The following is a 19,891-nucleotide window of genomic DNA, read 5'->3' as shown; positions in this document are numbered from 1 at the left end:
ACTACCAACCCTGATGGAGTGCAACCAGATTCCAAATGATCGTTCAGAGATTCCCACACTGCAAGCGGCCCTTGGTCATCCACAACTGCAGACTATTGCAAATCAGATCCCAGAGCTTGTTCCTGAAGCCCCAATCCTGCTTGGAAGGGACATCATAAGGATACATAAATTGTGGAAGCAGATCAGTGGACCACACGACGCACCCTTTGCACAGAGACTAGATTTAGTGTGGGTTATAGTTGGTAACGTTTGCATCAGAAAGGTTCACAAACCAGACAAAATGAATGTATTCTTAACAAATACTCTGGAGAATGGTCGGCCGTCTCTTTTCAAACTATGTCCCAACCTCTACAATGTGAAAGAGAAGTTCAACCATATCAGCATTCCAGGTTTCCACACAACTGTCCACATGGAGAAGTCACCTGAAGAGTAAAAGGGAGACCATGTTGGATGTGATGTGTTCAAGAGGATAAAGGGTGTTGAGAAGTTGGCTCCTTCTGTTTAAGATACCATCTTCCTCGATATCATGGCGCAGGGTTTCTACAAGGATGAAGAGAACAATTGGGTAGCTCCTCTTCATTTCAAACCACAAAGACACCATTTGCCCACCAACAAAGCTCAAACACTGGAGCGCTTTAGGTCATTACAATGCTTTTTCAGTAGAAAGCCTAAAATGAAAGACCATTTCTTTGGGTTCATGGAGAAGATACTAGAGAAAGGCCATGCAGAAGTAGCTCCTTTACTTGAGAAGGACAAAGAATGTTAGTATTTACCTCTTTTGGGGGTCTACCAGCCAAGGAAACCAGGCCAAATCAGGGTTGTCTTCGACTCAAGCTCACAGTATACTGGAGTCTCTCTTAATGACATCCTCTTCACTGGCCCAGGCCTCAATAACAGACCCCTCAGACTACTCTTCAGCGTTAGGAAAGAAGCTGTTGCTATTAATGCAGACATACAGCAGATGTTCCACTGTTTTCTTGTCTGGCCTGAAGACAGAAACTTCACGCGCTTCTTCTGGTACAAAGGTAATGGCCCCAATAAGGATGTTATTGAGTACAGAATGAAAGTCCACATCTTCGGGAATAGCCCCTCACCAGCTGTGGTAATTTATGGCCTCACATGAACAGCACGAGAAGGAGAGTCAGTTGGGGGGGGGGGCGATATTTCGTTTCATTTCATGTATGCAAGCACATGAAATGAAATGACAAAAGTGTTACTGATTCCTAAAATGATTTGAAACCAATTTCTATCAATGGTCAGGTAACCGTAAAAATTATGTCAGTGGTAAAATCAGAATTGGGTTGACCAAATTTTTATTAGGTTTTGATTATCTTTTACTTTAAATATTTCCTCAATCATTTCATCTCTGCTCTTCGCAGATGATGTGGTTTTGTTGGCTTCATCAGAACACGACCTCCCGCGTGCACTGGGGCGGTTTGCAGCTGAGTGTGAAATGGCCGGGATGAGAGTCAGCACCTCTATTTCTGAGGCCATGGTTCTCTACAGGAAAATGGTGGATTGCTCCCTCCAGGTTGGGGATGAGTTGTTGCCTCAAGTGAAGGAGTTCATATATGTATGTTGCTTACTTTTAATCTTTGACCACAGATCAGCTATAGCCTAATCATATTTTTCTTTGACCCACTCTCTGCATGGATTAAATCTGGCTGGCCAGTCTGGTGAAGGGATTGGAAAATCGCGTAAGACCCAGGAAGTCCACCTCCCCTGAGGACAGCTCATAGTCAACTCCCGGGGTTGAGAAGAGACGGTTGTGGGATTGTGGGGAAAGGAATTGTGTGATACGGTTTATCTAAATGAGGATACAGTATTGAAGACCACGTGAAGACGTCTGAAGGTAATGACATTCACTTAGGGGTGACGACCCATTGGCAAAGGAAATAATGAATAATGTCATTTGAATGGTCATGATAGGACATTTCCGGGTAAGAGTGACTGCAGATTAGAAAATGGGGACGAAACAAAGCAAACCTTTGATTGACAAGTCTTATCTGACAGGATGTGTAAAAAATTATGTGTGAAAGACATGGTGATGACTCCTGTAATCAGCTTTCAATGTGGAAAAATAAATTTGGATTTCCTGAAACTGGTTGTTTTACAGCAGAACAGCTGGGGGGAAACAAAACAGCTGCAAAACATAATAAATTGCAGGATAAGGATAAGATGGTAAAATATGAAAGTAAAATAAAAAAGGACAGCGAAAAGTGGATTGAAGTGCATTGAGGATGTGGAAAGAGGAGGCTGAGAAAAGAAACAGGCAAAGTAATAGTGAGAAGAGAGCCAATGGGGGGGGGGCATCAATCACTGTCCTCAGCTTTCACAGAAAGACCTGGATCTCTTACCCATCTCAGCCGCTAATCAGAGACCCGTAGATAAGCAGCAACCTGCCGCAGACCAACGACAGCCTGCCCGTCTATATCCAGAGGCCCGAGAACAGCTGGCTGCAGCAGCGGAGCCCGTCACACGGAGCCCAGCGACCGCCCTGCCTCCACCCCAGGTGGGTAGAGCCGGGATGAAACTGACTGTTATAACTGGCAGAAAATGCCGATTATCAGCGCCATGTAGAGGGACTGTGTGGCAGAAGGAGAGACAGGTTCCCGGACACCATGAGACGGGGGACAATAAAGGTCTGTAGACAGCAGCCTGGATTGAATGCGTCTGACTTTTTAGTCAGATTGACTAAAGTTTTCAGGGAAAACAGTGGTCTAGCGCCACCAGTGCCGCCGAACAAACGCAATGACTCCCCGTATGAACGGCAGTTCAAGACCCGTTTCCTGGACGGTACGGAGGTAGAAATCAGCCGTCAGGCACGCAAACACTGTGTGGGTTGGGACAGAGGACGATTGGCTGCTGTTTAAGAGCATGCCATCCATGTTGAAAACAATATGAAACTCTCAGAGACAAAAGCAGAATGAGACAAAGTTCGGTTGACTAACAAGGCGGTTCCAATAACACCAAGGGCGGTGTGGCGGTGGCATCGCCCTAGAATTTACTGTTTTTAGTGTTGTGTGGAGTGCGGGGAGGTGCGTTTAAGGTGTCTGGCTGGGAGCGCTAGTATTGGATCAGCTGAGGAAGCCTGGTCTGCTGCATCCGGTGGGCCCAAGGACCATGGCCCTCTCTGGAGCTGCGCCCGAAGAGGAAACACCGAGGGCGGTCTGACAGGATGTGGTGTAGGCTAAGCTAACTGCTAGCCCATGCAGACCGTCAGTTCTGACAGTCATCCTTGCTGGCGTTCGTTCTCTTCGACAGTGATTTTTTCGTTTTTTGTAGTTTGGATATATGTGTTCTTGTAGTTTTTGGATTTGTGTTTTTGTCTTCGTGTTGTATTGCTGTGGGTTGGGGGAAAAACAAAGTGTTCCTGATTCCTAAAATGATTTGAAACCAATTTCTATCAAAGATCAGGTAACAGTAAAAGTGATAAGTCAGTGGTAAATTCAGAATTGAGTTGACCAAATCTTTGTGTTAGGATCTGGGATTATCTTTTACTATAAATATTCTCTCGATGTAATGCAGTACAGTTTGAGGTTAGGCTAGATTAAGGGCCTGATGGTTAAGGTTAATTCATCTTAAATGCAGATAATAAAGCAGATAGATGAACGCAGTTTAGTCTGCCCTTTTATAGGCTATCAAGTTTTTCTTTCTGCAGACGAGCAAAGCATAAATTGGAAACAAATGGTCAGGGTTATATGGTTTAAGTCCTCTCATGTTGTTTGATGTGACCATATGGATAAAGTGATTTTTTCCCCCAGTGATGTCATGCCATTGACTTTAGTCCATCCATCCATCCATTATCCAAACTGCTTATCCTGCTCAGGGTCGCGAGGATGCTGGAGCCTATCCCAGCAGTCATTGGGCTACAGGCAGAGAGACACCTTGGACAGGCCGCCAGTACTTTAGTCCGATAGTTTCATATTGTATTTTACTGTCCACAAGTAGGCCATGTATCAAGTTATCTATAGTAGGATGGCAGGTTTGAGGGACATAACTGATCGGCCAGCTAAATTGATGATCCTGACATGATCTGAATACGCAACCTTCTTATCTGGAGTCAGACACGCTACCGTTGCGCCACAGGATCTGCAGGTGTTTAAATGCTCACACCAAAAAATTCCCTGTGACGAATACCCTAAATGTTGTGGAATAATACTTCTTTTTTTTTAACTGCCTCTTAAAATCGTATAGTCAGGGCTGAGAGTAGTTAAGGGCCAAAATGACAATTATGACAATAGACCAGCTCTTCTCCATTAACAGATAGGAGGCCCTAGCAAATGTCAAAGAATGACATGCACTGTGAAGAATTTTAACAGTTTATAAGAGTTTTACCATCCTAAAATGATTTGAAACCAATTTATATCAAAGGGCAGTAAAAGTAAAAAGTGATAAATCGAGCAGGATTGAGTTGACCAAATCTTCGTGTTAAATTTTGGGGGTATCTTTTTTTTTCTTTGGATCCCCACCCCACCCCACTCTGGGGAGGGCTCAGATTGCCACATGTCGCCCGCCGCTTCTTTTCACCTGACAGGAGTTACGCCAGGGCAACGTAGTGCGTGGGAGGATCACGCTACTACCCGTAGTTTGGTTTTGGCGTTATCTTTGAGTTCAAATATTTCCTCGATGTAATGCAGTACAGTTTGAGGTTAGGCTAGCTTAAGGGTCTGATCGGATCATGTTTGGTTCAGGTTAATTCATCTTAAATGCAGATCGTAAAGCAAATAGAAGAATGCAATTTAGTCTGCCCTTTTATAGGCTATCTTGAGCTTTTCATTCTGCGGATGAGTAAAGTATATATTTGGACACACATGGTCTGGGTTATGTAGCTGAAGTCCTCTCATGTGTGTTCTACATGTCAATTTGTAGTAAATTTATCTTTCAGTGACGTCATGCTATTGACTTCAGTCCAATAGTTTCATATTGTGTGTTACTGTCCACAAGTACTTAGTTTAGCCAGTTATTTACAGTAGCATGTCAGGTTTGGGGGATATGATCGGCCAGCTAAATTGATGATCCTGACGTGATTTGAACACGCAACCTTCTGATCTGGAGTCAGACGCGCTACAGGATCCGTGTGCTGAAATGCACATACCTGTGAAACTTTCTAAAGACTCCCAAGGACGGAAGAACCTCTTTTCATGACAAGCGGCCAGCAAGGTATTGAATGCCTTTGTTTCATGTTCGCGCTCAGCGCCATTTTGTATTTTAATTTGTTTTCATGTACTGTATAATTGGTTGATGTATTTTATATTATGTTCATTCACAAATATATTTCTCAAGGCGTGACTAAGGCGTGGATGTATCAGAGAAACAAGACGTGTCCAAGCAATAAACGCCCGTTTCCAAGAACCGACCTGTGTCTGTGTTGTGAAGAGAGCTACAAGCGGTATTAATGTGCTATTTTAGCATTGACTGAGGTTCTCTACAGGAGCATAAATGGTTTAGTTACTGTATGTTTTTGACCGTTTTACACTTGCATAGCAATTCGCCAAGTTCGTTGTGAAGTTTAAATAAACTGTTGCATTGTGACAGAGTTACAAATTAGTGGTCCGATGGACGTACAGAGAGTAGCAACATCTGTCTGAAATAGTTTTCTGTACTGTTAGGGCTGTTTCATAGTCTACGCGTTGTAAATGGAAGGCTCACGCATGTATTTTTCGTACATAGAGAATGCACATCAGTTGCTACATAACACCTTACTTTAGAATAGCAGTAAATAGCACTTGCATTTGCGTTGCATTACAAAAATTAGGCCAACACATTGCTACGCAAGTACGCGTCACACCCCCCTTCTATAGCTTCATGCATTCACGTCCGCGTCTGCGTAGCTTGTGTAGACTCTGAAATGGCCCTTACACTCCATTTGGGCTAAGGACCATAATGATTTTGCAAAGCTAAAATTCGTAATTCTACCATTATACAACTGTTGCACATCCATACATTCATTTTATTTCACAAGTTAATTGTGTCTTCCGTCATTATAGCATCGCCTATATCCCAGGAGAGGGCTGAGCAGCTGACTGAGTGGCTAAAAAAATAACACCAAGCCAACCAACCAGATCGAAGAATATATGCGGGCCACAGCAGTTTTCAGAGCTCAATGGCTGAGAGCAGACAGCTCAAAAAACAATTCAGGAGGTCCTACATGACTTCACACATCCAGGCATGGTAGGTCAACGCTGCCAAGTCTCACCCTTTGGGAGTGAGAGTCACGCAATTATGCCTCTTCACACGCTCACACGCAACACTTGCTATTTCACACGCTCATAAACATTTTCCCTTCACTTCTATATAATATTTCAACAACTTGCTATGCTGCTTGCAGCTTGCCGTAGTTCGGGTCCGTCACTGGCTTTCCGGGGTGAGCCCGCCCTATTCTGCCTCTGATTGGCTGACCCAGATATTCTTACCCTAATCTTAACCAATCATCAGTCCTCATGCCTAAATCTAACCAACCCAATCAATGAAAGGCAACCACGAGTATCAACCAATCAGAGGCAGAGTAGGGCGGGTCATAGCATCAACACCACGAAATAAAATAAAATAAAAGAGCTCCACAAGAAGAAGACCCCACTGAAGAAGAAGAAGAAGAAGAAGAAGAAGAAGAAGAAGAAGAAAGAAAACGGTAGGTAACCGTTTCAATTTGATCATACGAAATAGTAAATATGTTAGTTTTATAGAATAAAAATGCGTTATAGTCACTCAGTCCGAGCAGGAGTAACGTTACACAGGCTGCTGTGATATCTCGCAGTTAAAAAGGAAAATATTCGAACAGTCACTTGTCAGAAATCTGTAGAAGAACAATAGCTTTCCTTTTTGGTGAATGTCCTGTTTTTGGTTTCTATTATACTTGGTTCACGGATAAATCTCTGAATGTGTTATTGAATGAAATTGATCTAATAGTTCCTGACATGAGGTGATGATTTTTTGTATAAAAACCAGGATGTGATTTATTTTGCCAAATAGTCTAAATCTAAAATTCTAAACTTTAACTTTCCAGAGCAGAAGTTTAGCTCAGTGTCTGTGCCTGTTAGAACATTTGAGATCGGGTATGTCAATGTTTGTTGAAATGACCATTATGTCATTTGGTGGGTTTAACTAGGGTTGCCACCCATCCCCCCAAAAATTCCAGTTTGCAATTAGTACATGGAAAATATGTCATATTTCATGTTTTTCTCATTAAATAATTGTGGTTTTATGTTCCCAAAAAGGCATTAAAGGGTTAAAATTACTTAAGAAATACATGTAAATTTAATAGTTATGATCAGTATTGAAGTTGGTCAAAAGATTTAATGCATTGAAAGTGAAAAAAATATTCATGTGTAATATTTTTATAGCACTTTTAAGGAACTGAACATTTTTTGCACCGAGGGTAAAACGTCATGATTTTCTGGAGGGGTGCCCAAGGGTTAAAGGAACTGCTCGAATTCATAGTTTGAGCCTTGTGCTCTGAACAAACAAAGAAATGCACTTTATTTTATTTTTTTATATTATTGTTCTGGTTCTGTATTCATTGACATTTTATAAATAAATTTATTTTATTTGTCTAAATTCTTCTTGTTACAATTGTTTTCATTTCTACTTGTGCTGGTCAATTATGAACACTATATAAAATAGCAGAAAACTGGTTTTTAAGTTGCACAAATAATTGGGTTGAGAGGAGCTCCCTGAATACAAATGACAGAATAAGACTGAATAATGACATCCGACAGTCTAATTCTAATGTAGGCTTGGACTCTGTGTATTCTATTCTTTCTAGCATTTGACAATATTTCTTATGTGTTCACTATTCTGAGTAAAGAGAGAGAGCATGAGGAGGAGGCCAACATCACATTACAACATCACAACAGTCTAATCCTAATTTTAATTTAAGTTCAGATATTCCTCTAAATCCACCTTAAAAAAGGCCAAGTTTTTTTTGCCGGCGAAAGTCCCCTCACCAGAGTCTCACTCTTAACTTTTGTTGAAACTTGGCAGCCCTGTAGGTATTACCCACAGCGGTTGAAAAACAGAGTGGCGACACTCCCATTAGGCTCCCATTATAAAAAATGGCGGAGACTTTTCCGGCCAGCCTCCGGGTTATGGGGACCATGAATAGTTCCAAACATTGATATTCACAGCTTTGTGTTCCATTGCGTATCAAGCCATTTCAGCAGTAAGTTGATAAGTTAGGGGGTGAGATTTTTGATAATTCACTCCATTTACTATCATTAGTATAGTCTACTTCTACTACTACTGCTGCTACTACTACTACTTCCAGCTGCTCCCGTTAGGGGTCGCCACAGCGGATCATCCGTTTCTCCCTGTCTTCTGCATCTTCCTCTGTCACACCAGCCACCTGCATGTCTTCCCTCAACACATCCATAAACCTCCTCTTTGGCCTTCCACTTTTCCTCTTCCCTGGCAGCTCCATATTCAGCATTCCCAGTCATTAGTATAGTATATACTGTTATTTTTATATGTGCTCAACATTAGCTGTTTAATATTTTAACTTAATTATTGTTAACGTAATGATCGAACTAGGTCAGCTACCGGGCTAGCATATTTGACGAATTTCTGTCAAATCAGTTTTTTAATACATCGAGGAATGAAGGTTAACATTAAGTAGGAATGTAGGTTTATGACTACAGGTGTAACACCCGTCCCACGTAGCTATATAGTTTTCAATGTATAACTGGGCTTTGTAGTACGATGGGCGGAGCCCTGGGTACTTTTAACAAATGGCTGCCGTGCTAGCCTGTGCACAATAAATGAAATTCCTAAGCTAACCCTTTTTCTTTTATACAAAAATGAATTTTAATTGGCGATGGTGCCTCCACTTAGCAGGAATATAGATATACTACTTTTGTTTAATCCTACAAAGAATTATGTTTTAAAGTATTTGTTCCTTAGTGAACAATTTCTTTAATCACTATTTATACTTCTAACCCAAAATACACCTTCATAAAATGTAAACATGACACACACAATACTTTAAATGCAAATTATGAATTTAGTAAATGTAAAAAACAAATATCTAAATCAATAATAAAAAATAACAATTACTCAAAGGACAAGATACTTCACATCACTTAAATGTATTGACCTTTTGATAATGGGCTTTCTAATTAAATTCCATTTGACTTTAAACACTTTTCTTATTTCGTTACCTATAATACTCCTATCCAAAGGGCCCCACACACACTCTCACACACACCCTCAATACTGCAACAACAAAAAAACAAAAGAATGTCTCTTTTTTCAAAATAAAACGTTGCAGGCCTGAGTCCATGCTCGGGAGCGTAGTGACCAAAAACAAGTGGCCGTTTCACTTGACTACGTCACGCAGCAAAATAAAACAGCAGGTGCATTGGTTATTGTTACTCACAGACCAAGAGTTGGAACTAGGGTGATGGCTGACGAATGAAGCGAGTCAAGGCAATGAAAACCACGAGTGAAACACGGGCGGGAAATCGTCAACATGTCCGGATGAGGGGAGAAGCCGAGTGGAAGACATCTACTTGTCTTTCAGGTCCAAGGAGTACTTCCTGCTCCTCTCGGTCTAATGAGTGGACATGACAGTTTTTTTTCTCAGTCACTGTACTCGTCATGAAACTCACTACTTTTCATACTGAGTTCAGTTAAGCTTTAGCGGGTTGCTAACATCAATATATGCTAACACACAGTAACATGAGCTGCTACTACAGGAAACACAGGCTAATAGGCTAATCGCGACTAGCATGACAATTCTTTACTCAGATATAGCATCGTTACAGAGTGACACAAAACACATACACGGAGATATTTACCTTGGGCAGATTGTACACGTCCTTTACACATTGGAAAACTCTGCATTCACCGGGTAAAGTACATGACGCTCCGCTCCGCTCCGCTCTCTCTACTTGGGGTTTTCAGTCCATCCTTCACACAGCTGTCTTCGTCTGACTCACCCCCTGAATCGGACCTACGGGTTCAACTTGTGTTTTCCGCCCCTCCGCCAATCTGATTGGCTTTTAAGTTGGCAACAACCAATGCAATTAACAAAATATCATGACAGACAACCGAATACTGCCAAATGGTAGTTTGTGAACTGTCCACGTTTTTCCCTTGATTTGTATAGCCAAACAAACTATTTAAATTTCAATCAACTTTATTGACACAATGAACATTCGTCTTAACTGATTTTAATGAAATACTTTTTTTAAAACTTTATTAAGTCATATATATTTGTCTGAAATGTCAGATTTTAGACGGGGCTGCACAGGTTAAGGTTTCCAGGTTGTTAATACACCTGAATGAAATTATTGTATGAATAAAATATGGACAAGTAGGACTTTGGCTATCTGATACTTGCTAGTTAGCTCGCTAGTTTTAGACAAACTATGAGGAAAATCCTACACTATATATATAACATTTAATTCAGTTATTTCCATTTGGGAACATTATATATTATGGTGTTCCGGTTATCAACGGGTTTGTGATGGTAGTTTGCTGTACTGCTACCATATATCGTTACACTTGAGTAAAATTAATGTTACTATATTTGGCTAATCTGTTATTAATTTGTTAGCTGGCTAGTGTAGCTTTAAGTTGCCTTGAAATGGAACTCGTGAGCTAGTGATCAGGACATGCCCAGTCGTGTACAGAACTCGTGAACTCTGAGCTCTCAGTCAATTTCCACTTCCGAGGTTTTTAATATCGGTAGGGTGTTCAGCTGGTGAACAAGGTAAACACACCATATCACAACAGCAGGAGAAGGTAGGAGGTAAACCGAGAACGTGTTCTTTCTGGAATACATTTCATTACCATCTTTTTCCTAATTAATTTTGTGGTGAACATTGCATATGTTGAGAGAGGTTGCCATGGTCATTGTGTATTATTCAGGTGGACATTTTTTGTGAGTGTGCAGGGTTATTTACTCTCATATTTATTGTATGGATTATTGTATGGAGATAAAGTCCTCCACCTGACAAGGCGGGACAGGAAACTTCTCCTGGACATGGACACAATGACACGAGGTATGACCGTTTTTTGCCTTTTAGGTTTTCCAGAGCGAGAGAGAAAAAAAAACACTAACTTGAAAGCAGACAGAGACAATTAAAAAAAATAACTAGTTACTCAACATACTGTTAATAATCTTCCCCAGTGCTTTTAATCAACACCAAAATAGACGTTTTGAGCAATCAGCTCTTCATCAGATTAGTCTTCCCTTTAGTAAGTTGCCCCCATTTTCCTCCTGGTTTCTCCTTCTTACAGATGCCAAAGGAGATTTGGCACTGAGGCTATTGCCAATTCTCCTGCCACCCCCAGTGCATAAAGTGAGGGAAAAAAACTGCACCCAACTCTTCAAGAGGCAAGGACGGCCTTCATTGACCTCCAGCCTGTAAGTAACTTTTAGAAAGTAGCATCTCTTTAAGAAATGATAACCGTAACCTTAAGTAACATCTCTTTAAGAAATAATTGATTTAGTTTTGAATCCGTCCTTATTCTGTATTTTGGTTGTCCTTGTGTTGCAGGTTGGAACCAATATGGTGGAGTACCTCCAACAGGCAGAGGTCAACAGGCCATACCCCTATGTCCTTGCCCTTAGGAGATGAAGGTTTTTGCTCACAGGCTTTCGTTGTCCTTGTGGGTCAAGCAGTGGAGGAGAACTCCTTGCTAGGGGCAGCGGTTGTGTGCTTTAAAACACTCTATGTTTTTGACATCAAGTTTCCAAAATCTTGTGCCTCAGCCTGGGAGTTCCTCCAGGAGACTGTGTATGGGCTGGGGACCAAACCACCCTCCCCTTCTGTGGCATTTTTAAAATCAGCACTGGCATGTGCATAACTGATTTACTTGAGATGTGTGCTAGCTAACTGCTGCACACAGGATGACCTCACTCACACACACGCGCATGCACGCACATACAGTTTTTGAGCTTGCTATATTTGATGATTTCGGATTGTCTTGTTTTTATCTGTTTTTAGAATCCATGTTTGTTTATTTGTGTATTTTGGAATCTAAACTGAATATAAACTAAATGAAATAATCTAGTAGACTATGTCTTGAATGAATTAATGTATAAAGTATTAAATGTTATAGAATAAAAAGGTTATAAAATGTGGTATGGTGTATTATCTTACTTATTTTCCTTGTTAAACTGTTTAAATGTATATTGGCTGATACCATCTGACCCTATTTCACTATTATGTACTCATAACGTGTATGTGCAAAAACCTGGAAATAACAGCTTAACTGAAAAGTCAAATAAACCCAACAAAGAGAACAATATAAACCAGTAATGGGTTGATAGGTCAGACCAAATTTCCGGGTCATGTTAACCCAGCATCCTGGTTTGGTTGAGAAACCCAGCTTCTGGGTTAAATTAACGACCTATCTTGTTGGGTTCTTTTAACCCAACGCATGTTCTGTCCAGTAGTTAACCAGCACCTGAGTTAAAAACAACCCAATTTAGGTTGTTTTCAACCCAGCATTTTTTAGAGTGTATAGATCGTTCAGCTGCTGAAGAAGTAGGAGTCCCTCGTTGGTTAGCGAGCGAATGTTAAATAACCCAATGGAGAGTTGATTTTTTTCTTCCTCTTCCGGTTTTGATGCTAGCCGACCTGGCTAGGTTAGCTAGTGCACAGTGGTCAACAGTCCGTCGGGACTTTCTTGAGGGACGAGGAAAGGAAGACCAGAAGGAACGTATTGGTTTTCCATCCACCCATTAGCCAAACCGCTTATCCTGTTCACAGGGACGCGGGGATTCTGGAGCCTATCCCAGCAGCCACTGGGCGGCAGGTAGGGAGACACCCTGGACAGGCCGCCAGGCCATCACAGGACAACGGATTGGTTTTGTGTCACCGACATTGTAGCTCCGGCGGGATCCACGGTGAATGTATTTCAGATGAAAATGACGAACGATGTCTCGGTGAAGCTGCAGTGCCGGTGGTGGCTCGGAGAGGTGGGGTCGTAGTCGAAGAAGTTCTGCTGACGTGTACTGAAGTAACGGTGTTACTGGATGGAGTATCAAAGATAGGGTGGTCCAGGTGAACATAATCCATATGAACAGCCCATTGATCCACATTATACGCCCATTTCACGCCGCGGCCATCTTGGATTTTAAAAAACCAAGCGGTGGGAAGATAGCCACGCCCCCTTCTTACTTCATTGAAAACACTGCTGGAAGCAACATGTCGTACTGCTGTGTACCATCCTGCAACTCCTATCAAAGAAGGGAAAGAGATAAATCCTTGACGTTTCACCGCTTCTCCAAACGCCTACACACCCGTAAGGCATGGGTGGTGAAAATTAAGAGGGATACAGGGCCACATTTTCAGGTAACTACCAATACCTTCCCCTTTACCTAGCTAGCTAGCCAGCTAGCTAGCTCCCTAGCAACGTTGTTAGCTAGCTTTCTGGTCTAACTACAACCATAACAGTTAACATGTTGCTGACAGTAACGTCAGATATCATTTGTCATTATAGATCACAGACAACACCAGGGTGTGCTCAAAGCACTTCACCGAAGACTGTTTTCGCAAGACGTTTCTTGGGCTGACAAAACTGAAACCCAGAACTCTACCGACCATTTTCCCATGGTCAAATCAACCTACGCCGAGGAGGTAGCTAAGTTTACTAACTTTACTAGCAGACAGACATCACGGTAGATCATGCAGAGCTATAATATCTGTAAACGTTACTCACTCATCTGCTGACTCGGGTGTCACCTCCCCAGCAGGTTGACCACCACGAACAGGAACCCTAAAAATACAAGCTATTAATGGCAGGTATTATGTTTCATTTCATCAACATCCTAAAATCATTTTCATGACAACATCCAGCTAACGTTGTGCACTCATGTTTACAACTAAATTCCACATTAAGATGCCATATGGCTAAATGTTTACTCCTCCTGCTATTATTGCAACAGACATTATGTACATGTAGGCCTACTGTATGCATTGAGCTGCAGAGGTTGCACCATGTACAGCCAATTAAATAATATTGGGGTGACCAGTTTCACTGTGACTAAAACATTAGAAGGGAGACAGAAGTTTGACGTTGAAAAATGTTTGCTCCTGTTTGTAGTTGCATTGGTGACTTAATAGCGGAAGAAGATGAAGAGGAACATGAGGGAGATAGGTGAGTTGTTACTGTCAGTACAATACAATTTTTCAAACATGTACATTACTGCATTGTATAATATATATATACACTACCGTTCAAAAGTTTGGGATCACATTGAAATGTCCATATTTTTGAAGGAAAAGCACTGTACTTTTCAATGAAGATAACTTTAAACTAGTCTTAACTTTAAAGAAATACACTCTATATATTGCTAATGTGGTAAATGACTATTCTAGCTGCAAATGTCTGGTTTTTGGTGCAATATCTACATAGGTGTATAGAGGCCCATTTCAAGCAACTATCACTCCAGTGTTCTAATGGTACAATGTGTTTGCTCATTGGCTCAGAAAGCTAATTGATGATTAGAAAACCCTTGTGCAATCATGTTCACACATCTGAAAACAGTTTAGCTCGTTACAGAAGCTACAAAACTGACCTTCCTTTGAGCAGATTGAGTTTCTGGAGCATCACATTTGTGGGGTCAATTAAACGCTCAAAATGGCCAGAAAAAGAGAACTTTCATCTGAAACTCGACAGTCTATTCTTGTTCTTAGAAATGAAGGCTATTCCATGCGAGAAATTGCTAAGAAATTGAAGATTTCCTACACCGGTGTGTACTACTCCCTTCAGAGGACAGCACAAACAGGCTCTAACCAGAGTAGAAAAAGAAGTGGGAGGCCGCGTTGCACAACTGAGCAAGAAGATAAGTACATTAGAGTCTCTAGTTTGAGAAACAGACGCCTCACAGGTCCCCAACTGGCATCTTCATTAAATAGTACCCGCAAAACACCAGTGTCAACATCTACAGTGAAGAGGCGGCTGCGGGATTCTGGGCTTCAGGGCAGAGTGGCAAAGAAAAAGCCATATCTGAGACTGACCAATAAAAGAAAAAGATTAAGATGGGCAAAAGAACACAGACATTGGACAGAGGAAGACTGGAAAAAAGTGTTGTGGACGGATGAATCCAAGTTTGAGGTGTTTGGATCACAAAGAAGAACGTTTGTGAGACGCAGAACAAATGAAAAGATGCTGGAAGAGTGCCTGACGCCATCTGTTAAGCATGGTGGAGGTAATGTGATGGTCTGGGGTTGCTTTGGTGCTGGTAAGGTGGGAGATTTGTACAGGGTAAAAGGGATTCTGAATAAGGAAGGCTATCACTCCATTTTGCAACGCCATGCCATACCCAGTGGACAGCGCTTGATTGGAGCCAATTTCATCCTACAACAGGACAATGACCCTAAACACACCTCCAAATTGTGCAAGAACTATTTAGAGCAGAAGCAGGCAGCTGGTATTCTATCGGTAATGGAGTGGCCAGCGCAGTCACCAGATCTGAACCCCATTGAGCTGTTGTGGGAGCAGCTTGACCGTATGGTACGCAAGAAGTGCCCATCCAACCAATCCAACTTGTGGGAGCTGCTTCTGGAAGCGTGGGGTGCAATTTCTCCAGATTACCTAAACAAATTAACAGCTAGAATGCCAAAGGTCTGCAATGCTGTAATTGCTGCAAATGGAGGATTCTTTGACGAAAGCAAAGTTTGATGTAAAAAAAATCTTATTTCAAATACAAATCATTATTTCTAACCTTGTCAATGTCTTGACTCTATTTTCTATTCATTTCACAACATATGGTGGTGAATAAGTGTGACTTTTCATGGAAAACACAAAATTGTTTGGGTGATCCCAAACTTTTGAACGGTAGTGTATATACATACATATATATACATATATATATACATATGTATTCACTAATCTTTCAATAGTGGATAGCTCTGTTCTGACACATCTTGATAACAGGAAAATGTGTGGATTTATATTGCTTCCCACATGTATGACATATCCTCATGCATCCATTGAGGTTTGGGCGACTCTACCTGATCATGACTACGATGTGAAGCCCCTTTCTGTGGAAGACCATCTTGACGCAGTAAAGAAACGCATCGCTTTCTTGGAGGACGAAAATAAAAAGCTGAAAAGTGAGCGTTTTGGTCTAGAACGCTTCCAGTGTGCGCCCAATCTGATCAGGTTTTACACTGGTTTTAAGGATTACCACACCCTCAAAGCACTCTTCCTAGCTTTACAGCCTACTGCAGAGTCCATGGTGCGATGGACTCAAATGCAAAGGAACAGCCATAACCTAGAACACATTTCTGTGTCTGGCTTCCATGCAGAGCATTTATCGCTGATTGATCAGTTTTTCCTGTTCTTGTGCCGTGTGAGGCAGGGCTTTTTTGCTCTGGATTTATCTGTATGATTCAATGTGTCGCCGGCCACAGTCAGCAGGAACTGTACGACGTGGGCCAACTATTTGCTCTTTATGTTAGGGACCCTCCCAATATGGCCTAGTAGAGCAGCAGTAGACGAGCTAATGCCACCAGTATTCAGGAAATTCTACCCAAACACAAGAGTGATACTAGACTGCACAGAGATCTGCATCGAGACAGCTAGTTTGAAGGTTTTGAACACCATGACATACTCCCATTATAAAAGTAACACTACACTGAAATCCCTAATTGGGATCACTCCCTCAGGGTCAGTTAGCCTGGTAAGTAATCTATACACAGGATGTATTTCTGATAAGGAGATAACTAAGAGGTCAGGTGTTCTGGACCTCTTAGAGTCAGGTGATGAGGTCATGGCCCATAAGGGCTTCCTTATCAAAGACCTGCTCGAGGAAATAGATGTAAAACTTGTCATCCCTGCATTTTTAGGCCCAAGTGGACAGTTTATAGCTGTGATGAGCTCACAGACACACAGAGTATTGCTGGCTTGAGAATACACGTCGAACGGTCAATAAGACGCATAAAGGAGTACCACATTTTTGATGGAGTCATACCCCTTTCACTAAGTGGAACAGTCAACCAACTGTGGACTGTATGTGCTCTCCTAACAAATTTTCAGGGACCACTGTTTTAAACCTTTTTTAAATTCAGCTGACAAGAAAATAGTGCACACAAACCTTAGATAGATTGAAACATATTTAACTTCATTTCAGTACAGTCCCATTTTTAGCCCACACCTTGAGATGAGCAATCACTATCTTAGTTTAGTAAACAATTGATGATTTGAGTTGGTAGCGAGTTCCAGTTTATTGCTACAACAGAATGACAGTTGACCGAACATATTTTAGTTTAAAATTAACCAACAGTTTTATTAAAGTTAAAGGACAAAGAATGAAAATATTGTAGATGGGACAATCTAATGTATGAATATTGAATGTACAGTATAAAAATGAAATGTATCTTATTTTTTATTTTATTGTGATTAAACAGCTTCTTTGAATACAGCCCTGTGTGTGTGTCTCTCCTCACTGGCACAGCAGAGACAGAAAGTACTCCACAAAGAAAAGATCCAGCTTAGTTTTCATATTCTCCCATTCCTCCACATCAAAGTAGATTCGCTCCAGGTGGTAGTCATCTCGGCACTTCACAAAAAAAGTCACACCACATCATCCCTGTGATTCCCATTTGTCCCATCATCTCATTGTAGTAGCCATGGCTGTGTTTGAGAGCAAAAGATCCATCTGGTCTTAGAGAAAGGTACTTGCACTCCACAAAGCTGTCCACATCAGGACACTTGATTTCCAGCAGTCCCTAATGCTAATGCAGCGACCAGGACGCATACCTACAGCCGGCTTCCCATCCGCAGAGACCGTACATCCAGTTGCGTTATGTAGGGACGCCCGACCAAGCCGGAGGTAACGCTGGGATTCGAACCGGCAAGAATTTAACATTTTATAAGAACTTTACAACCCTAAAATGATTGGAAACAAAATTCTTTCACAGGTCAGCTTACAAAAAAAAGGAGATAAGTCAAGGGTAAAATCAGAATTGAATTGACCAAATCTTGGTGTTTGGTTTTGGGGATATCTTTGACTTCAGCTATTTCCTCGATGTAATGCAGTACAGTTTGAAGTTAGGCTAACTTAAGGGTCTGATCATGTTGGGTTAAGGTTAATTTATCTTCACTGAAGATGGTAAGGCAGATAGAAGAATGCAATTTTGTCTTCCCTTTTACAAGCTATCTTGAATTTTTTCCTTCTATAGATGAGTAAAGCATAAATTGGACAAATATGATCAGGGTTTTATTGTTTAAGTCCTCTCATGTGTGTTTTACACGTCCATTTAAAGTCAGCGATGTCATACTATTGCCTTTAGCGTCATATTTTACAATACTGCCCTACAAGCAGTCCGTTCACCCATAGTAAGTCTCATAGTGTGGATTATTGTCTACAAGTATTCAATTTATGTAGTTATTTATGGTTGCATGACAGGTTTGGGAATATAGCTAATCAGCCAAGTAAATTGATGATCCTGACGTGATTTGAACACGCAACCTTCTGATCTGGAGTCAGACGCGCTACCGTTGCGCCACAGGATCTGCAGGTGTTGAAAAGTTCACACACAAAAAAAAATCCCTGTCATGAAAACTCTAAATCAGGGGTTCTCAACCTTTTGTAACTCAAGGCCCACTTCGGTATGTGTCAAGACAGTCAGGGCCCACATACCGAAATAAATGTAAAACCTTATTAAAAAATAAATAAATAAAGGGGTATTCTGACCTGTAAACGATTGCTATGTCAGTGTCAGCTGCATGATTGAATTACATATTCTACTTGCCCTCAGTGAGATACTTGGGGTTGCTTCTGAAAAATTATCTGATCAAGCCGGGGTGGGATGGGTGAGAGGCTGATTCGTAGAGTAGCATTCAAAGTTACTTGGAGTCTGTTCGTCCAAGCCTTTGATTTTGTGACAGTCACAATGGAAAACCCTGACTCACACAGGTATGTGGTGGTGAAAGGCAACAGAAATTTGATTGCCTGTTGTGACAGAGAGGGATATTCATTGGCAGCCAATATCCAGAATGAAGCAAGGTCAACTTGTGCGAGTTGAAGCTTCAGGCTGCTGTCAGTTGATAGTTCCATCAGCTGGTTTTCCAACACAATGGACAGGGCCATGTCTTCAGATGCAGGATCCACTGAGAACGGGTCTAAAACCCAAAGATTCTGGGAAGTAATCTGAAATTTATTTGACAACTGAGTTAAATGCTGGGTGACAACATTGGAAATGTTAACAGGAGGACAACCTTCCCAAGTTTCACTCAGGAGTGGGAACATATCCATTCCTCCCTCTTTGACTCTCCTGTCCCAGAAAGGATGAGTTTTTTTCTCGAACCCTTCAATTTTGTCTGAAACTAAAAACACGGGGCTGTTTCTTCCTTGCGTTGACATATTCAGCTGATTCAACTGATCAGATATGTCTGATAAATAGGCTAGTTTTGCACAAAAGTCATCATCGATGTAATGCTCTGTCAAAGGGGACTGCTTCTCATCAAGAAATGCATGCACTTCTTTTGTGATATTGGGCTATACAAATAAAATTGACTTGACTTGACTTGACTTTTCTCACTTCAAACGGGCGATTAAGCACATGTCCTCTTGAAAGCCACCTTACTTCACTGTGATACAAGAGTTGCACATGATCTGCATCCATTCTCTCACACAGAGCAGCAAAACATCTCGAGTTGACTGCGTTTTTTTTAAAATTATAGTTGACCGTTTTCACAGCCACATTCGTGACGTCACGCAGCTCCGGCGACATCATCTTCGTAGCCAGACTTTCCCGATGTAAGAAACAATGCGTCCACTTCGCCTCCGGTGCCCTCTGCTGGATTTGCTTGACAACACCACGGTGTATTTCCGTCATCGACGCAGCGCCGTCCCGTGCAGACACCGATACAATGTTTCCAATCTAGTCCCTTTTTCAGTGAAGTAATTATCAAGGCAGCGGAAGCATTC

The 19,891-nt window shown here is 41.5% G+C and overlaps 1 non-coding gene across 1 annotated transcript; it reads right to left on the bottom strand.

Moving 5' to 3' along the window:
• Nucleotides 1–18,402: 18,402 nt before the first annotated feature.
• On the bottom strand, nt 18,403–18,474 carry trnaw-cca (transfer RNA tryptophan (anticodon CCA)). The gene has a single exon. It is a non-coding gene; the product is annotated as a tRNA-Trp (tRNA).
• Nucleotides 18,475–19,891: the final 1,417 nt, after the last annotated feature.

The sequence above is a fragment of the Lampris incognitus genome, chromosome 19, assembly GCF_029633865.1.
Source record: "Lampris incognitus isolate fLamInc1 chromosome 19, fLamInc1.hap2, whole genome shotgun sequence".
NCBI lineage: Eukaryota > Metazoa > Chordata > Actinopteri > Lampriformes > Lampridae > Lampris > Lampris incognitus.
This window is presented reverse-complemented; position numbering and strand designations above follow the sequence as displayed.